Here is a 20,412-nt window from a genome sequence, read left to right as displayed (position 1 = left end):
CTTCTCTGTTGTGGAGGTTTCTGAAAAGAAATGGAGAAAGTCTCCGAGAGACTTTCCCAGGAGACTGAAAAGGGTGCAGAGGACTGTTCAGGAAAGAATGGCCCAAATGTAAGATAGAAAGAGTTCTTTTTTTTCCTTTCAACACGCTTTCTCATTTTCTTATTTATTCCTTTTAAAAAAAACACTTAAAAAAAAAAATCAGCCTAAATTAAACGTTTCAAGTTTATTGAATAAAGGCCACTTTCACCGACTCAAACAATTTTCTTTTCTGCACTTTTGCAAAAAAGATTTTAGATCTTTGCTTTTTCTTTTTATCTAGGAATATTATTTGGACAGCAAATCCATTTCCCAGTGAGGTCCTCTCCAAGACCATGTCTGTTGTCCTAGATACTACACACACATCTGAAGAGAATTTTCCACCTTCAGAAAAGGAAAGGATTTTATCCGTTTTTACTAAGAGCAGTTCTAGATGGGCCTGATCCAGTACTGTCATAAGCTGGGAATATGATGACTTCCAGTCCAGCCAGTGTCCCAAACCAAGACAAGATATTTTCTACTTTTTTTACTGCTCTAGCTCAGAGAGGATTTTTTCTTCTCTAGGTTGAACCACGGTCCTGTTGAAGCTGGTGGGATTTTTGCCATGGACCTCAACAGCACTAGTTTGGCCAGCTATTTCTCTTTTGTTTTTCCCCTTTTCTTCTGAAGGGTCAAGAGTCAATGGGAAACAGATCCCCTTGGCACACAGCAAGTAAGAAAAATTAGAAGCACATGTTTCCCGCTCCCAAAGAGGTACACATGGTGCTGATTCTTTCGAAGAGTTCATTTAGTCTCCTCCGTTCCTCCCAGTGAAGGAATGGCAAATTCCTTCGAGCCTGACCCTCCTTTACACGCTCCCATTGCCGTCCTCAGTCTCTCTTTCCATCCCTGCTTCCCCGTCCTGTCCCAGGGCTGGAGCTTAAAGGTAGCTGAGCTCCAACTCATGTCCTCAAGGTGACCAGATCTTCTAGAGAGCTCAGTTTTCATCTGGATCCCAAGCGCTTTGGAAGAAGCTGGTGTTCCCCCTCAAGAGCTGGGTTTGCAGGCTCCTAAGGGGAAGCTGAGCCCTGGAAAGCTTCTCCTCGGTTGCGAGTCCTAACTACTAGCACTGGCACTCGTCTCCTAATGCATCTCTTACGCTGCCACAGTGGAAACTGGTTTGTGCGATGCTTTTATATGCCTTGCTATGGAAAAAACACAGCTGTGCAAGCCCAGGCACTGGAAAACCATTGGGTTCCTGCAGTTTATTAAACACTTAATCCCCTTCCCACTAGAGCTGAAAGCAAAACGTCTACTGACTGCAGTAGTAGAACCAAGGCCAAAGCGTTGGATCTAAATTGAGATTAATTAATGTCTCTCCGGTGGCTGCCTTGTCCAAGGCTAGGGAGACCCTGTGTGGAGACACGGGGCAGCACAAGCTCTGCAAGTCCATGTGGGAGGAGAGGAGAACCACAAGACTCACCTGCACTCACCAGCCTGGTGAAGGGCACCCTGCCTGTTTAGCACAGCTGAGCTGAGCTGGCTGGAAGCTTTGGTTCAAACCCTCTGGTTAAAAAAAAGCTGAAAAAAAATTCATTAAAATGTTTTCGGTTGAAATTTCTGCTTAAAAAAAAAACCCAACATAAACCCAGAATTCTAATCACTCAACTTTGACTTTTTTCTATTTCAATTTTATCATTAAAACGGTGGCAAAGATGGGAAGCAGGAGAGCAGGAACAGCAAGGAGACATCAACTACCAGTAATAAAATATTCAGCTTCAATTTAAAAAAAATGGGTATGTTACATTCTGTATATATGTTTTAAACACACAAATTACACTTTTTGTGGAAAACAGTAATTTTCAATAGGCAGCCAAAGCCTTTTGGGCGCAAGGAACATATCAAAGACAGGCATCAAAGAAAAGAGTATTATACCAATTCTTTCTCCTCTCCACTCCAAAGACTAGCATTTACTTTGGGGGGAGGGAAAAAAAAAAAGTAGGAGATTCTCACGTAACGTTACGATTCCCACGATGCCAAGAACGAGAGGGCTTTCAGCAAAGACACCAAACACTGCCAGGATCTCAACAGCCCAGCAAAAGGCAAAACCGCAGAGAATTAGAACAAACTTTGGTGTCGTTTATCATTACAGCCCGGGAGCAACTACTACGGGATCCCCTGGAAGGCAAATGCTTTAAAGGCAATACTTTTCAAAGGCATTATGCTTTCATGCTGTCTCCTGCCTGTCCCTTCAGAAGCTGCATAAATGATTAAACCAGATTCCGGAAAAGGTGAGTCAGGCTCACAGGACTGCAGATGAATGTTATGGGGGAAGCACCATCATTTTTTCTCCTTTTGTGCCTCCGCACCAACGAGCTCCTATGTTGTTTTGCCGATGAAGAGCACAACACGTCTGAAGGAGAAGCCTGCCGTAGCGGCAGGCGATGGGTCAGCACTCTGGCATCTCCTCACAGATTGCGTTTAGGAATGTTTCAAGCCAACACAGTGACACAGATCTCAAAGTACCTGACTTATTTCCCCTTAGGCCCATTGTCAGAATCGCCTTAAGAACCAATGAAGATGTTTAACCTGAATAGCTTTGGCAATACCCACGAGACACCTGATCTTAAGTGGGTCGCATCTTCAGCGGAAACATGGAATGGGCCCATGTCAGGACTTTCAACCCAGTTGCCCCGATGCCAACACAAAATGGGATTCAGACTCCCAGCATTTCCCATTGCAATAAACAAATCCCACCTGAGAAACCAAGACAGCCAAAGAAGTTACCTTATACCCAGCAAAGCATCTGTCCTGCATGAATCGAGAGAGGAAGGCAGCAATTCCCCAAACCAATCCCACCCTTACCTATGTTCCCAGGAGGGGACGCAAAGCTCTGACCTAATTCATCGCGATGGGAGAGTGAGACAAAAAGAGGGAAAGTCGACAAGTGAAAAATGTAGCGTTTTCCAGTTCCACCCGTGCTGAAGTGGCAATCCGCTGTTGCAACAAGCAAAACAGCTCAGGCACCAGTCAAGTCTGCCAGTCCTAAGCAAACAGAAGCAGCAACTTTCCCCTGCTCCTCTTCCCCTCACAAAGAGATTTGTTTGAATATGGCAAGAATCGGAAATAAGCTAAAGGGATGCAGTGTTCGTGCCAGATCACCACTTGTAGCATCTTTAGAAGCTGTGATTTTCCTCTGCAGCCATCAGGAGCAGGAGCCTTTAACAAAAACGGAGATTTTGATGCGTTTACCCTATTCCAAGGACTAGGACTTTTAAAAAAAAAAAACCAACCACCAAACCCAAGTACAACACAGAACAAATATGATGAGACAGAGCTAAAATCATGAAAGTTCGTAACGCTGGTGTTGAAAGAGGAGCCCTTTGTATGTTAATGATCTTTCCCCTTCTGTGCCCAACTGCTAAAGGGCGATTCAAGCATTCCCTGTGCTGAGAAATGGGAAATTAAACATGTCCAAGGACAGCCACATATTCTGGCACGTCGTTAAAACCTGCCCCACCCCAGGAGGCCACCACGAGGGAGCTGCGTTGCTCCAAGCCTCCTTCTTCTCCCCAGTCCCAAAAAAGGAGAGGAAACAGCTACCTGGCAGCTATTCCTAGATGCCTGTGACACCAGAAGGGCTCCAAGGTGCTTTGGGAGGGAAGGGCTTGGGTTGCACGCAGGCTGGGTGCAATAAGGACCCCAAAGCAGTGTCACATGTGGAGACTGAAGTTGTCACTGGTGCTGTCACTTGTCCTGGATCTCTCCTGTCTTTCACTAATAAGAAGGAGGCCACGCACACGCTCCTGCACTCGTGGACCCCACGCTGGTAAGTCCTCACGATTCGGAGTTAGTGCTTTACTGTTCAAAAAGCAGCACGGCAGCAGAGCCCAGAGCATTTTGCTCATAGTTAAAAAACCCCCTAAAACCAGGCTGATGTATTTGTTCCCCACTACCTTGAAGACCTCGTGCACTTGGAGGCAGGGATATATTCAGCCACAAGGTCTTCCTTCAAATCCACATGTCTTCCAAGACAAGGGTCACCCCCGTGGTAGTGCTTCTCACTGACAGATCACCTACTTTTTCCTCTGCTCCTGTGGATTTTGGTGTCAAGCAAGACCAGGCTCCCTCCACAACACGTGAGCAACCTGCCTCAAGGAAGGCTGGGAAGCCAGAGACCTGCATGTTACTGCCAGCTCCTCCACATTGTGCAATCTTGTGCAAGACGCTTCTTATTCCTCAGTTTCCTTTTCTGCACGAATACGGACACGTGGGGCTCCATCCCCTGCTCCGCACCGTGGTGGCACCTCAAGAGGCCAGGACTCGCGAGAGCTTTGAACGGCAAGTCTGGCCCCACTCGTCACGGGCTGCAGTGCCACCGTCTCCACCGAGTTACTCCTGCTTATTCCAGTGCCAGTGAAATTGTAATCAGTCCCTATGATAAAATAACTAGGACTCCACACCCACGGGAGTTACAGCAAGGCAGTGCCATGTGAGCAGAGGCTGGCACGTTAACATGGGCTCTGGAGACACCACTGATGCATTCCTTCCCTTTGCCCACTGCAATCATGGCAGGAGTGAGCATAAACTCGAGCTCTCAACTTGCTTTTAATTTGCACAGCAGGCCCAGGAACGAACCCCTTTCCTCTGGGCTTGTTTGTCAGAGCCCATACGGTTCGTCGGGTGGTTTCTCCCCACCTCTGTAATTTTAGTGGGGACCAAACAGTCGAAATGAGACTCCAGGCTTTTCAAACCACAAGCCCTACAGTAAATAAGGGTTAAAGGCATTTCCAGGCATGTCTGTCAATTTTCTGGTGACTGTTTCATCCTTGATTTTTTTTTTTCTGTCAGACAAGCTCTCTGCCCAGCTTCAAACACACAAATAGGTCCCCGTGCAAATTCTTCCGCAGGCTTTCAGCATCAACTTTTGCAGATTCTTAAAGTGCTCTGTTAGGCTGGGAGTTGGAAAAGGAAGCAATACAACAGAGTTGATTTTGAAATAAATGACTTCGAGTTGTGTTTTACAGTGTTAGATTATTATAAAGAAGAAACTAACACCTCGGAACTGATCCTTTGGGATGTTTCACATGGCTTAGTGGGGCAGTGGAGCATCGTCCAAGCTTCTTTCAATCTTGGCAGTATAATTTTGGCTTATTTGATGGTAGAGAGCAAAACTCCTTCCCCCTAAAGTCAAGCTATTTGCAGAAGCCACATCTGTTAAGTGCCATGGCCATATAGAAGACCAGCAGCAAAGCTGGAAATATAATCCAGCAGTCCTGAGCCCTTGGGCTCTATCTTATCCATAGTATTTAGCTTTCTAAATGTTTATGTTAAATAAAGACTTTCTGGAATTATTCAACATAATTATTGGTAGATAATTGCCTGTAACGTTATACAAGTAATAATAATCACAGATACAAAATCATTTTTAAATAATGCCGGGTCATGACACCACCCCAGGAAAAAAAAAATATCCTTTCCTGGTTTCCAAAGCACATGTTCTTATGTCTAAGGCAGGCACAGCCAAATCTGAATTACCCGCAGAACACGGGTTTCTCTGCAAAATATTCTGATGACATGGCAATATTACACACCACCGAGGACCCGCTCTGCAGCCCACTTGCATTCCCTCTTCACATATGAGGGATCATCCCGAGATGGCAGCAAGAGAGGAGCGACCTTATGCTCAGCTCTCGGGGAACGTGGGGACAACAGAGGATCTGCTGCAAGCTCCCTGATGTAAGTCCATCCGCACTTGAGCTTCTCAAACTCCTAAAAGAGAGGGATATCCACTCGTTTGGCTCACTTGGCTCTTCAGGGTGAGGTCTCCAATGCCAAGCCCACCTCCTGAGAGATGTTAGCTGGTAAGCTTCACTTGGCCCTCTGCAAACCCTGGTCAGATTTAGCCCATAGGTAAGGCTTGGCACCACAGGACTTAAAATGACCGAGAAAACCAGCATCGGAGCCTGGTCTCGCTAGACTGCCTGCGCTGAGCGCCATTTCTGAAGGCAGAAGGGGAAGAGAGGAATGAGTGACAGGCAAGAAGGGGAGAAATGAGCCTCTAATTAGATGCAAGACAAGTCTACACCACACAATGAGCCCCAAGCTAGCTCCAAGCAGGCTGGTACCTCCACGCAGCCCACACATGGAGGCACAAGTTCCTCATACTCAAGGTCAAACGCCCCTCTCCTGAAAAATATGCAAAAATGAGGGGCCACGAGTGAATGCAGTCATTGGGATCCTGAAAGCACCAGAGGACAACAGGGTGGCTGAGCGACTGGGCACGGTGGTTGAAGATACATTGGGGCATAGGACCACACCAAGGCAGACAGCAACTCCCAGACCTGGGGGGGACTTGAGATACTGGCAGAAAGTCCTGGTGCATGGGGTGGGTCTGCCAGCACAAGGCAAGGCAGGCGAATAAAGAACCAGCTGAACTCTCTTCAGTGTACCAAAAAAACCCCCAAGAGCCGGTAAAGCCTACTGGAAGAGTAGAACACTGATGTCCTAATTACTCCTCCTGGCAACCCAGGGGCCTTCTGAGCCTTTGGCTGGCGTTTGGCTCTGCACAGCACAAGGGAGTCAGAGAAGAGGATGCCCAAGGTGACATTATGGTGTCCTTGCTGACAGGAGAAGGCTGATGAGGCATGGCCACTCCTGCAGATGCTGGGTTTGTAGGTGGTCTGGAGCTGACCTCCCCGGGAATGAATAGCCTGCTTGTTCTCGAGATAAAGAAATGGAACAAAATGAAAGAGCATGGAGAGGAGAAAGAGCTCCTTGTGATTATCCGAGCAGGACAAAGACACCCTACGAAGTGCAATGGGAGCCATAGGCACTGGGACGCTCCTGGCAGCGGGTCCTAGCAGGGAGAGAGGAGTCACCCATCCAGCTGCGGTTGACAAGGACACAGTACCACGCCAAGGGACTGAACAGAATGCCTGGCTGGGAACTGAGAAGAGGCTCTTTGCCATGAAGAATCACCGAGTCCTATTGACACAGACATTCAGGGCTCTCTGGGGAATCCTTTGATGTGAGCCAATGACCCCTAGAGATCTGCTCGCTTCCAGTTCTCCTTGATTCACCATGATCTTTATTAAAGAACAGGATCCCCCAAGACAAGCCTCGGACTTGTAAGCCAGGAGAAACGATAGAGTAACTGGCTCTGGTGTTGCATGCAACAGCAGACAGACAGGAGCTCTGCGCTGTTGGGCGACACACAGCTGCTGCTCCCAGCAGGATCAGCCAAAGCATTGTCCACGATCGGACCACCATGTCCACCACCAGGCAAGCGATGCCAGAAGGCAGCAGGCTAGCCTTGCTGCACAAGGAACCACTCAGCCTGAGCAAAACTCCTGCCTGCAGAACCACAAGCAACGCAAAGAGCTCCCGTTGAGCAAACTCAGCTGCCCTTGCTCCATCCTCCACCCAAACCCAGGAGTAAGCACTCGATAGAGCTTCCAGGTCGCAAGGATAAAACAGAAATCCAAACTGCAGCAGCACAAATCATCAGGCAGCTCTCAAAGTGGTGCGTCAGCACCAAGCAAGCTAAAAGGTGCTGCTGGTGCGAATGCAGGCTTTGCTGCCCTGGTAGCATTGGCAGGGCCTCTGGCTGACATAACGCTTCCAGCAAAGGGCAGAGCATTCATCCACGGCTGTGCCCAACAGATCGCGGTGCCCACGTGACGTCAAGCTGTGTCAGCAGAAGCGTGTTGCGGCACGAGATGACATTGCGATGTCCTCCATGACATCACCCCGGGACAAGGGTTTGTGGCCGAGCCCACGGAGCAGGTCGTGCCGTAAGTTACAGGGATTACAACATACCCACCAAAACTGGCCGGCGTGGCCCCGAGCCAGGGTCACCCTGACATGCCCATGGAAACGAGGGCAGCAGCAACAGGACAGCTCTGCTCAAAATCCCCATCCAAACAGAGCCAGCATCGTCCGCCTCGAAGACTGGCTATTTCCTTGGGCAGTTAAATGTCTACGGACTGAAAACAGACTTCACTGGTTCACTCCCAATTAACCCTTCCCACCCACACTCAGCTCAGTAGATTTTGTTCCTCCTTAAGATCAAGGAGGGCTCTGGGCCATGGTGGGGCTTGTGTCAGAGACAGCACTGGAAAGCCAAGATGAAAGAAGGTAAATTCCCTCCAGCAACGCTCCCATGGACTAGGACCTCCCCCAGGGACTTTTTTTAATGGCCTGGATTTAGCCTTTTGTGCTGGTGGTGGGTTTGATTTTTTTTTCCCTTTTTCATTGCAATATACATCCTCACAGATAAACAGGCTGATAACATGGTTGATGATCACACTAGGGATGGAGGAAGCCTCATCCACAAGCTCATTAAAGCTGCATTTGAAAAAAGGGGGATTCTCTTAAGATTTTTCCATTGGATTCCGAGCAAAGCAATTCAGCACATGGGAAACGTCCCCGGGGCACCACTCGAAAGGCAACGATTGACCAAAAGGACAGAGGTGCAGGAGAACTGCTACCACATCTGGACTGGGACTCCACCACCCATGCCAGCCCCAAGGAAATCATTCTTGCTTGCACTGGGGCCCCAGTGCTCTGGCAGCACACACATGGATAAGTCCAATAGCTCTCATGCCACTATATGTTTCGCAGAGGTAAATCCCCCTTCGCCTCCAGAGGACTTTCTTGACTTGTAGACATTGATCCTTGGGCAACAGAGGTCAGGAAAGGTCAGCAAGGTGGGCACAGGGCTTTGAGCATTTGATTGCAAACTGGAGCAAGGAGCCCATTCCCCGGCTATTCACGCTCTTCAAGGTCAGTGACTCTCTATAGGCCCCTCCGCTTGCAGGCGCAAGGCGGGGGACGTCAGCGCGTTATGCTGGCATTTGTCAGCGGGACACAGACGTCCCTTTGACTAGTGGTTTGCCCCAAGGAGCAGAGAAAACCCTGCCAAGGGCATTTTAGGAGACAGTACCAGGCTAAGACACACTGTAGCATCTCTCCAATAGAAACAAGCCCCAAAACCTATGGCTACAAATTCCTGAATAACATCATTTCCCCTTTCTGCGTCGCTTTGCTGCTACAGGCTGCAAAATGCTCCATAAACTAAAGCAGAAACAGCTTCACAGCCCGCGTGGAAACAAACGGATCTGTTCCCTTCTCAGCGCTGGAGAGAGTATCACAGGCAGTGGAGAACAAGCCTGTTTAGGGACATGACTTGTAAGCTTGGAACAGGGGAGAAGCAAGGAATAAGCAAGATCCGTACCCTTCCCTTAAACAATCAGTGATGGGTATTTAATGTGCCTTGGAAGGGCTGACATGGCCATGGTCTAGATGGGATTCACCACCGCAGAGCACACCTGCACGCAAGACAGCTTCAAAGACCAATCATGGCTGTACTGCAAGGACTTAGCTATTGCAGTGACGTACACCGTAAGCAAATACATAGGGAGAACAACGAGGAATACAGGCCAAAATCTAGAACTCGGTTCTCCTAATACTCAGGATCTGCAAGGGGAAGAACCAAGCAGGACACCTGTCCTGCTTCACGGAGAGGAAAGGCCTGTGAGGTTTTTTCCACATACTTAAGCACATAGAAGCTACATGACAGGTAAAAAACAACCAATGGGACATTGATACCAGTAGAGTCTCTGGGCCCCAGCTGAGGACTTGTACTGGTGAGACATTGGGTAGAACTTCGCATCCCAGGAGGACAGGCAGAAGCCATCCCTGTTTAGAGATGGAGAGCTGAGGCTTGGAGACAAAAGGAGCACACAAGGTCACCCTGGCATTAAAGCGGGATTCATCCCCAGCGTCTGGAGCTGCATGCTGTCAGCTGGGCTGTTCGCTCCAGCCCCAGCCCTGCCCATCGCTGGGTTTCCCCTGGAGCTGTGTGGGTACCTGGGGGCCAGTGGGACATTGCCATCACAAGAAAGGTCCAACTGAAACCCCATCACAAGAAAGGTCCAACTGAAACTCGGACGACTGAGCTAGGGAAACATTTACTTGGTCAGACTTCCCAAAACTCCTGGGCTAAGACTCTCATCAAGGAAGAAGGTACACATTAGGTTTGCCTGCTTTGAGGACAATGATTGACAATGGACAATATGGACTATTAAAGCACAGTACTCCTAGGTTAACCACCTTTGTTTTGACTCCAAGCCTTCCAAGGAGACCTCAGCAGAACAATCAACATGAAACCCAAACCCCAAGTGTTAAAAAAAAAACAAACCCAAAACAGATTCATGCTTTAGCACGCTACAGTTTTCCAGCCTTCCAGGACAAAAATAGCACAGGGACCCCTTCCCCTAAACATAAATCTCCAGCTGAGAAACATCCTCTAGACCCAGGAACCAGAGGAAGGACTGGATCCCTACGTACCACTGGCTTTCCGTTGAAGATGCTCCATCCAACAGCTGCCCCCATACCCACCACCACCCCAGCACAGGGCAAATACGAGATACCAGCACCGCCTGGATATTGTTACAGCCAGAAAGAAGGAAGCCAAAGGGTTAAGAAACAGATCAGTGCCTGTCATCAACAACCCTGGATGCGCCCCAAGTCTCCGGTGTTGGTACCTGGGCGCCTACCTCTGTCTCTGGGGTGGAGTCCTTCTAACCACAGGGCAGCCTCGCCTGCATTCCTGCTCCCTGAGTGACAGCTCAGGAGAAGCTCGCTCCAGCCTAAGCCTTGGCAGGAGAAAAGATGCCTCCTGCAGGGCCAAGTCAGACTCGCCCTGGAAATCTCCTTACTTAGTAGAAACAGGTTAAGGAGCCAGGAGCCAAGGGCTTGGCACCGGCGGGTGTTTTGCTGGAGATGTTTAGGAGTGCGTTGAAATTGCCAGCTTGCATCGCCTTAGATGTCTGAGCAATATCCTAGCAGAGAATAGGCAGGTAATAAGGGCTTGAAAGCAGGAACAACCACAGTTGGATTAAGATATAGGCACTCTAGGCCTTTGCTCAGTTCCCTGGCTCACAGAGACTTGGGATGACATCAGTCTTCGCTTTCGCTTAGTAAAAGCATTTCTGGCACCGCTTGCAAGGAGAAGCTGGAAGGAGAACTGTGCGAGAGCCGCTGCTCCAGTGACACTTGCCCAAGTTCAAAGACAGGGTCCAGCAGAGGGAAGAGCAGCAGTTGGTGTTGCTAGAGCCCGCAGGAAGACTCACGGGCCCAGGCCCGTGACCCCCTTGTTATGAAGGTGGCTTGGCTGGCAAGGGCATCAGAAGAGCTGCCGCTACCATGTGGAGGCACCACACCGGCGGGTGGTAGCTCTGGGGCAACCACAGGCAGTCTCAAGGGTACCAGATGGTTTCCATCAGCCCTGGGAATGACCAGACGTGTACCGGGCTAGACTTCCCACCCGCTGGAATTCACGCAGGTCTCTGCCCTCACCTTTCATCTGCTCATTCATCAAAACCACGAGGCTGGCTCTGAACCTTCTCCCTGGCAAAGCCTGGAGGTCTTCCAGCCCCAGCCCTTCCATGCCGCCCCGACAGCGGTGCTGGCTGATGCCAGCCAGGGAGAGTGCCACAAGTGCCAGAGCACCGCGGGCCGAGACAAGGGACCCCCAGCACCCAGTGGCATGGACACGAGCAGTACTTGGCTGGGTAAGTTCAAGATCCACAGACACTTGCTCTCAGTTCCAGTGCTCCCCTGTGCTAATCAAAGCGGGGATTATCATCACACACATGCTGGGTTTCACTTCAGAAACATTTTACCTGTGTCCATTGGAAGAAGAGGCGGTTTCCTTGGGGAAGTCGGTGTCCACTTCAGTCAGATGGGGCCAAACATTGACTTTAGGGGAAGGTCCAGAGAAGAAGGAGGGCTCAGCTGCTGGGTTCACAGCCTACAAACCAGCTGAGCACACAGCGCCAGGTTTTTAGACAACCTGTACCATTATACAGCTACCTGCTGCTTATCACCACGCAGCAGGGCAAGGATGCTGGCATTTCACAGCCCCAGCCTGCCCAGCAGCATTTCCCCAGTTCTGGGGCTGCTGGACTTACCCTTATCCAGCAAAACCCACCCAGTCACCCAAATGAGCACAAGAGCAGCTTTATCTCACCTGTCCCTCACGCAGGTGGGTCGTTCCCTGCCAAAAGCCTGGCTGACCACCATCATCTTGCCCAGATAAGTCCAAAGAGTCAAGGTTCACACTGTGCTCACTGCCCTCCAGCAAGGCTCTGAGTGAGGTCCCTGCAGCACCCAGCTCTTGCAGAGCTCTCCTCTCGGGCACCAGCACCCAGCCCATCCCAGCTGCAAGTCCAGACCCTGCAAAGGGCAGCTTATTAATCTGCCCCAGCAGTTTGTGGATGACATTAAGGGTCCCAAGTGAAAATCACTGCATTTAAGGGTATGGGTGGATGCTGGCACATGATCTTGTTAGTGTGGCTTAATGAATTACTGAACATCAGCTGAACCATGGTAGCTCAGTTCATTAAAATGCAAAACAGGAACAACTGCAGTAATTTGATCACTTGTAATCCTCCACACATTGTCTTAAACATCTTTTGATTCACTTTTCTCCATAAGTAAAGTAGTGAAACTGCTGCCAGTTTTTGCAAAGTGCTTTGATTTCTACAGATGAGGAGTGTAAGTCCAGACTATATTTCCTCTTCCTGCCTTTTGTCTTTTCTATTTAAACTTGTAAGATACTCAGAGTCAGAACAGAGGAGGCACTCTTAATCTGATTTGGTCCTCCAAACTACCTTTTTCATAACTGCTTTAGTCCCAGAAATTGTTTCTTCTTCGTCTCACCCTAACAGCAGCTGAAGCATCTCTAGAGGAACACAGATCTCATCCATGGAGCAGCAGTTCACTCAGATCTTTGCAATGCTCCCATCAGAGCTGCATGACTACAGTGCCAAACTCTGTGTTGCAATACAACTCCACTAGCTGCAGCGGCATTAGTCCTCCTTGTTACTGAACATCATTCATCGTGAAGGAGATGCTAGGGAGGAACAAGAGCAGGGCTGCTCCAAGACTGAGGTCAAGCCAGGGGCTGAGGGTGACCACAGCAGGGTCCATCAGCAGTCCTGAAAGAGGCAAAGCAATCAGTCAGGTCCCAGGTCCACCCAGAGCACCCAGAGATAGAGACAAATCCACAAGGTAGGTCTGAGAGGTCCATCTAGGAGACAGGCTCCCTCCAGCATAGGTCCCAGAGCCATCCAGTAGACAAAGCCAGAGACAGAGACACACACACCCCTACAACATAGCTCAGAAGAAAACCACAAGCCCAGGGACTGAGCTTAAATGGAGCTCCTCAGCCCACAGGCAGAGGGAGAGGGTGGAGACCCCAGTGAGGCTGCCCAGGGTCATTAAGGTCTATTACTGCCCGTAGGGCCCTGACAGCAGGCTTTCTAGATGAGGTGAATGGTTCTGTAGGTGGGTTTCTCCATGCTGGGTGGTCACAGGAGGAATAAAGAGGTTTTAAAGACAACAGCCACTTCCCAACCCTTGGACCAAATTCCCATCGTCTCACACAACAAACTCATGAAACTCAAAAGGAAAATTCACGATTTTTATATAAGCAGTTCCTGCCATTTATAAGGCGCAGTCCTGACATACACGGTAGAAACCCTCCATGTTCCTAAGGCAAGTTGACAGATTTTCATAATCAAAGCTGCCTGAGCTTGCCACGGGCAAGGAAAACTATCTGCTCCAGTCCTGGTTCAAGCAATCTGGTTCTGGCCAGGTGATGCCGAACCTTGGCCCTGGAAGGGTACAAAGACCCTATCAGCCGTGTAAGCATGTGTCTGGTACGGGAGCTTTCAGGAAGCTATGCTCTTCTGATCACATCAGGCTTGTTTGCTCTGCCTACATCCACCAAGGAATTCAGGAAGCAATAGCCCTCCGAAGTGCTAAAGGCTGGCTGTAACCCCGTGTGGCTTCGTGAGGGTTTCTAAGAGACAAAGACTGTGAAACCTGGAGTACTGGGATCCCAGGCAGGAATGGCTCCTGGACCACCCCAAAGGTTTGAGGTCAGGGCTGAAGAAAAGTGGTCTCAGAGAAGACCCTCTCCCTTGACCAGTGATACATGACCTCCCTCATACATTTTCTGCTCAAGAAGTGCTACAGGGCTCTGTGGAAGGAGCTGGGTTTGGCTGGTGGCAACCTTCTGCCCGTGCAGTGTCCTCTGCTCTAACCCCATCATCACAGATGGGGAAATCTTCTGATTTACTTGGTCTTGCATAAAGCAGCACAAATGGCTTTCACCACCCTGTCCAAATACTGCAACCCTCCCTCCAACAGAGGACCAAATTGCTATCTTAATTTTATCTCAGTGCTGCACCCCTAACAGATGGAGAGAATCAGAGCCGAAATTGCTGGTTCCAGCTTTTGACAGCTAACATAGAAATGTTTATTCCTCCTGGCTTTCCTTCACTCTTCAGACCTCAGTTCATTCATGTTCATAGAAAAAAACACTTCGCCAAAGGGACTCATGGGGACTATAGAGTAGATTTATCCAATTACTTTTTAACTACACCTGCGATTCCTGGTAAGGTCTGGACGCTGTCAAGGAGAGCAAGGCTGGCTTTGTGTTCAGAGATTAAATCATTTGCTGGGAAGCAACCCAAAGAGCACAGGCTCTTGGTTTTTATGCTCCTGTTCCCCATTCCAGATCAATGTGGACATGACAAGAAAAATGGAAACATTCCAAAACAAAATTTCACCCCCAAATCTGTTTCTGTTGAATCATGTCAAGACCCGATGTTACAAGACGAGTACTGTAAAACCATTTTTTTTCCAATTTAATGGAAAACAGTGAAACTAAAAATGAATAAATAAATACTCTTCCTAAGGGGAATGAAGGCAAGAAACCTTCAGAATTTCTAACAGAATGGAATAAAAAGGTAAATTGATTCTTGCCCAACAAAACGCTTCATTCCGAGAGAGTCTGAGGATGACACTAGGCTCTTTTGCAAACACTGCACCAATAGTGAGGAACTCCAGCAGGGACTCACAAAACTAAATAAGTGGGCAAAAATCAGGCAAATTATCTAAGTTTACGTAACATCAATGCACCTAGGAAAAAGTAATCTAAACCATGCCTACACGGTGCTGAAGTCAGAACTGGTAGATACAGCTCAGGGAAGAGAGTCATCTTGGAGTCATCATTGGCAATTCTCTGAAATCATTATTTTAACGTACGGTGGCAGCCAAAAAAGCCAACAGAATTGGGTATCACCAGAAAGGTGGTACTGAGGATAACCCAGAGCGTGCTGTTTTGCTGTTGTATGAAACCTTGATGCGCCCACGTTTGGAGTGCCATGTGCAGTTCTGGCTACCGTGTCTCAAGAAGTGGAGTTACAGAAGGTCCGGAGGAGGGCAACCAACACGATCAAGGGCTTGGAGAAGCTGCCTTAGGTGGAGAAGCTGGAAAGACAATTTCCTCAGAACCGACTCAAGAAGTGGAGTTACAGAAGGTCCGGAGGAGGGCAACCAACACGATCAAGGGCTTGGAGAAGCTGCCTTAGGTGGAGAGGCTGGAAAGACAATTTCCTCAGAACCGACACATTTTTCGAACTGTTGAAAAACATCTCACATTCTTTGACCAAAACCTAATTCCAGCGACAGCCTCTCTGGGTCCAGGCAAAGTCGCTTCAACTGGGACTTCACCTGAGGAAGAAGGTGCTAATTTCATCTCTTCCACTCGTTTCTTCTTGCGCAACTGAGAGCGGCTGCTTGGGAGACGTCAGGCTCGAGTGACACGGGGAAGGCTGGACTGCACACCCGTGATCGAACCGTGGGTCAGATCCTCAGCTGGGAGCACTCGGCAAGTTGCGCTTACTTTGCTTGTTTGTTGTGCACATCACCCTGAAAGGGCACAGTGAGTGTGTGATCTGCTGCTGAATCATACCAGAGACTTGCAAATCCAAGAGCTGACGAGTCTGTGCTAAGGGTAAGGCCACTGCATCTTATGTCACTTTTGGCAGCAGGGAAAAAGAGGACACAAAGTGCCAAACAGCGTTGCTCTAGTTGAATACATTTGCAAAGGGTGCGACGACAACGCAAGAGGGCACGAGAAAATCAGACATACAGATGAAATTTTGGCTCTTCTGAAATTATCAGCAAAAACCTGAAGCCTCTGGTGTACTGATATCTGACAAGCCGCACCCGAATACCCCATGAGAAAGAACAGGAGACACTAAAAACCAAGACGCTGGCAGTGGGAAGGAATTATTTGTGTGATGTATGCAGAGAGAGTACTGCAGATGAAGGCAAACATCTAGACCAACCCTGCTTTTTCACCAGCTGGAGGGTCACCAGTAGTTTTGCCTCCTCTGGAGATTTCATGGATTTGAATCAAAAGGAAGGCATGGGTTAAAACTCCCCTCCACATGTTCCAGCCTCGCCAAAACTGCAGGTCCCTTTAGTCCTTGCTCTTGTAATTCTCCAGCAGCGTTACCCAAAGTTTTACTTTGGCAATTCAGATGCTTCGCTTTCTCTGTAAGATTTGTTGGTCCTGCCGTAACTCACCACCTTTTTTTTTTTTTTTTTTTGGTAAGAGTCTCCTAAAACTAAAGGATTCCCTGACGCAATGCCATCAAGACACTCCGAGGAGCGGACAGTAGGTCCTGGGGAGGCTAGCAGGCTCAGCTCAGTCTCACCATGCTCTCCAATGCAATATGAAACAGTATTATTAATCAGAACAAGAATAAAAAAAAGGATGACATCGCATCATGGGAATTTGGTGGGCAAGACACAACGGTGTTGATGAAGTCTGCTAGGGAGATTACCAAAAGCAGAAATGGCATTTCAGAGCCTAATTCCCACACACAAACCCCTAAATCCACTTGTGCAATTGAAAAACCCTTTTGAGTAGCTGCAGGCTGGACATGTCCAGATTTACGGCAGATTTAATCTCAAAGTGGTCATGAAATTCCAGCCTGAATCACTGGAACATACTTACCAGCCTTGTAATTTTGGCGGAAACAACTGAGAGGGAATTTTGGGATGCTCGGGGTCAGCCTCCTAGCATCCACCGAGATTATTGCTGTATAAGATATTAAGCAGATAAACTTGTACCAGGATGGATGGCTCCTTTTTCACTTGTTCCACCTCTATCACTGTATTTAAACCGACGTTGAATGGTGGTTTGTAACGCTGCAGGCTCCAAGTTCATCTGTCCAGTGGGAACGGGAATGGGAGAGGCCAGTCCTACAGGTTGCCATCTGGCGCCAGTTCTCCGTGGAAGCAAGGCAGGTGAAGGCTGGTTATAATTGACCCCAATTCCTCAAATAGCCCCAATTGCCGAGGAGATGGCTAAATAGCAGTCTCCGAATCCGCTCAGAACGGACCCAGGTGTCCTGCTGCCCTATGGCCTGGGACAGAAACCTTTTAGCACCCTTGTCTTCCCTCCAAAGAGGACTGACAGTGCCTTACTTCAGAGAGTATCTGTCAGTCCAAGAAGTTTAAAAGCTCTGGATCAAATTCTTAATTACCCTGGACGGACACAATAGAGGCTGTCAGCACACAACAACTCATGGGCTGGCATTGTCAAAGGGACCGAAGTGTTAAAATACCACTCGGCTTTGCCAGAGAAAGTTGACTACTGGGGAGGGGGACAGTAATGGTCTGGTTTTTTCCCTTATAAAAAGGTTAAAGACAGGTCAAACTTCATAAGTGCCGTTTCAAAGAAGATCTGGGCGCTGGTAGGAGGCAAAAAGATTTGTCTTGTTTACGAATAATTGTAAATTCTCGTCAGTCAGAGGGTTTCATGGCAATTCTAGGCGATTACTTTCATCAGAACGCTAATTTAAAGAATGAAAATATTTTGTTTATGATATTAAGGTCTTCTAGGTTTCTTCCCATCCCAGATCATGTGCCATTAGAAGATTAATTTTGATTGCATATAGAAATGAGATACTCCACAAAATCTTTGTTTTTGAAAGAAAAGCTTCAGTTGGCACCAATTTTTTTTTTGCTTGTAGTCCCACAGAAAATTCACTTTGGGTTAACCCAAAACAAAGGGAAAAAAATCCTTGTACTGCCAGAGAGTGAAAATATCAGAAATTTGCAAAGCTCTAATTACGGGCAGTTTCTCCAGGCTGGCTCATCCTTTTTCACATCACATATTCCAGGTCTTTAAAACCGAACCTGTAAAATGCACTCAAATTTAACCTGGAACTGGATTTGTTTCTCAACCCTGTTGACAGTTTTGAGCTGTGACACCTGTGTCAGTTAAAGGGTATGAATTTTTTACCTCTGTAGTCATGTACATATAATCACCAGTCTGGTTATCATTACACCCGTGTAAACATACCTCAACCACCATGGCCTATTCACCTTCCTTTACCAGAATCATTATGGCAGCAGAAAGCGTCTCTTGCCACTAGAAACGCGCCCACGGTCAACGGGTCCCACTCTTCAACTCTAGTGACGGTGAAATACGTTTCTTGCTCTTTGCTGCTTCTTTCTTTCCACATTTTTGCTGGAGCTACAGGAGGCATGAAGGACCGTGCCTCCTGTGACAAGCTTGCTTGCTTTGATGTACACCCAGCAGACCGTCCATTGGCCCTCAAGGACCATGGGCTTCAACTTGAGCTTTCTACCCAAGCCTTCATATGCGTCAGGGCACACACAGCACAAGGGGAGCAGTCCGTCCCCGTCTCCCCAGCCACACCATAATCACAGTATGGCCATGGTACCCAACAGCAGAGAAGGTCTCACATCCGCTCCGTGGTTGCGTGCTGCCACCGGTACCCAACGTGCGACCCCAAACGGCAATTCCTCTTCCCCTTCCTCGGTAAGGTCCCCCAGCCCTGCCTGGCATGGCTCCTTAGGACATCCATCAGCTGGTGTCAGACTCGATGTGTGTCTCAGCCTTGCCCTCTTACCCCTGAGATGATGTCAGGGAGAGGTTGGCCCAGTGGCCAGCCAAAGATCTGTCACTGGCCCTGCCAGAACTAACAACAAAGACAAATGGGCCCATCACAGTAAATGGCTCTTAATGGGCTGCAGGAGGCAATTGGTCGTGCTGGCTGGGCACCATATGTGAATTCTTCACTAATCACTCCAAATTGGTCCAATTTGTTCAAGAGCTGTGTAGGGACTTGTGCACCAACAGCCATAGAGTTTTAACGTGAGCAGAGCCCTGCATGGAAATAATTTTGCACTTGTGTGGATGCTTCCCAGGGCTCCAGCAAAAATGGGGAAAAAAAGAAGCAGCGAAGAGGAAGCAGGAGCTTTCAGCTGTACGACCTGGGCTTTTCATCATTTTTCACTTAATGCTCCTTGTCTTGAGGAGGAAAAAAAGACAAGGATCTAAAGAGATTGGATGTGAATGAATGAGACAGCGAGGTTCCAGGTGATGGCTAATAATAGCCTTGATCTAGCACTGGAAATACACTGTGCTTTAGAGCTTGCAGAACGAGACCCTCCCCATGAGAGCTCCGTGTCAAACGGAGCTGGGGAGGCTGAGGTGAAGGGGAAGTTGTAAAAAAGGAATACTGGGGAAAATGAGCCTTGAGGAAGAACTTTCATGGGCGCAAGGATGCCCGTGAGGAATCGATGCTGGGACAGTGATGCACAGGGCGGATTGTTGCTACATCTTGAAACTGTATTGTGATACTCATGCCAACTCTGAAAGCCCCAGCTCCTGGAGACACTCGTTGAGAGGAGAATTTCTCTTTCTGGCATCTCCAAAGCTTGGAGATGAGGCTTATGCACACTGAGAACACACCCAAAAGATGTGGATTTTTAAAAGATCTTGTCATTTTGGGGAGAGAGAAAGGATTTATAGGTTTTTGAATGCCTAATACTGAAATTCGAGAAATTTGGGTTGAAATTCCCATCTGTGTCAGGGCAATGGAGGGCCGAGCAGGGAGGCCCCTTCTGCGTTGGCTTCCCCGTCCGTAAAACACGGCAATCAAACTCCCTCAGCTCGGCTGCTGGAAAGGCGAGGTCGTTCATGTGCGTGAGAGTCAGCAGCCGGGCTGCCGGGGTCTCCTGCAGACCTGGGGAAGATGGCTGATACCCAGAGCACCCATCTGCCCCAGCCGGGAGATTAAGTCACACCTGCAGTCTGAATGGCACTAGGAAGATAACAACCAGCTTCCTGCACCCTTTATTCAAAAATAAGCTACTTAACCCCCCTTTTAAACCCTGCACTCCTACCCCCTCCCCAGCCCCTCTGTGTCCATCTCAGCAGTCACACCCGCTATTGAAAAGAAGCATTGTTCTGCCCCTACCTTGCCTTCACCTCTCTCCTGTGATCAGATGTTATGGCTCTAATTATCTTGCTCCCTGCCTTCTGGACTATCAAGACATTCAATCAAAGGTCACCTGGGTCATCTTTCATTGGGAAGAAGAGACGTCACCAGGAAGGTAAAGTTTCGGAGCATCCTTTGATGCTAAGCTAGCAGGAATTACAGTCCAGCTCTCCTGGGATATTCACCACTCGTGGCTGCTCTAAGGCACTGA

The 20,412-nt window shown here is 48.5% G+C and overlaps 1 long non-coding RNA gene across 3 annotated transcripts in view; it reads right to left on the bottom strand.

Moving 5' to 3' along the window:
* The window catches only part of LOC142419742 (uncharacterized), a 38,356-nt gene extending 18,310 nt beyond the window's left edge, over nt 1-20,046 (bottom strand). The window contains exons 1-2 of one of the 3 annotated variants that reach the window (XR_012778626.1): nt 16,901-20,046; nt 15,607-15,804 (exon numbers count right to left, since the gene is read on the bottom strand). This is a non-coding gene — a long non-coding RNA (uncharacterized LOC142419742). Of the gene's footprint in view, nt 1-15,606 lie in introns of all 3 variants that reach the window. The other 2 variants (XR_012778627.1, XR_012778625.1) reach the window with 2 other exon arrangements.
* Between the last annotated feature and the right edge of the window lie 366 nt (nt 20,047-20,412).

Source organism: Mycteria americana, chromosome 22 (genome assembly GCF_035582795.1).
Source record: "Mycteria americana isolate JAX WOST 10 ecotype Jacksonville Zoo and Gardens chromosome 22, USCA_MyAme_1.0, whole genome shotgun sequence".
NCBI lineage: Eukaryota > Metazoa > Chordata > Aves > Ciconiiformes > Ciconiidae > Mycteria > Mycteria americana.
The sequence above is the reverse complement of the archived record's forward strand: the minus strand, read 5'-3'. Positions and strand labels throughout refer to the sequence as shown.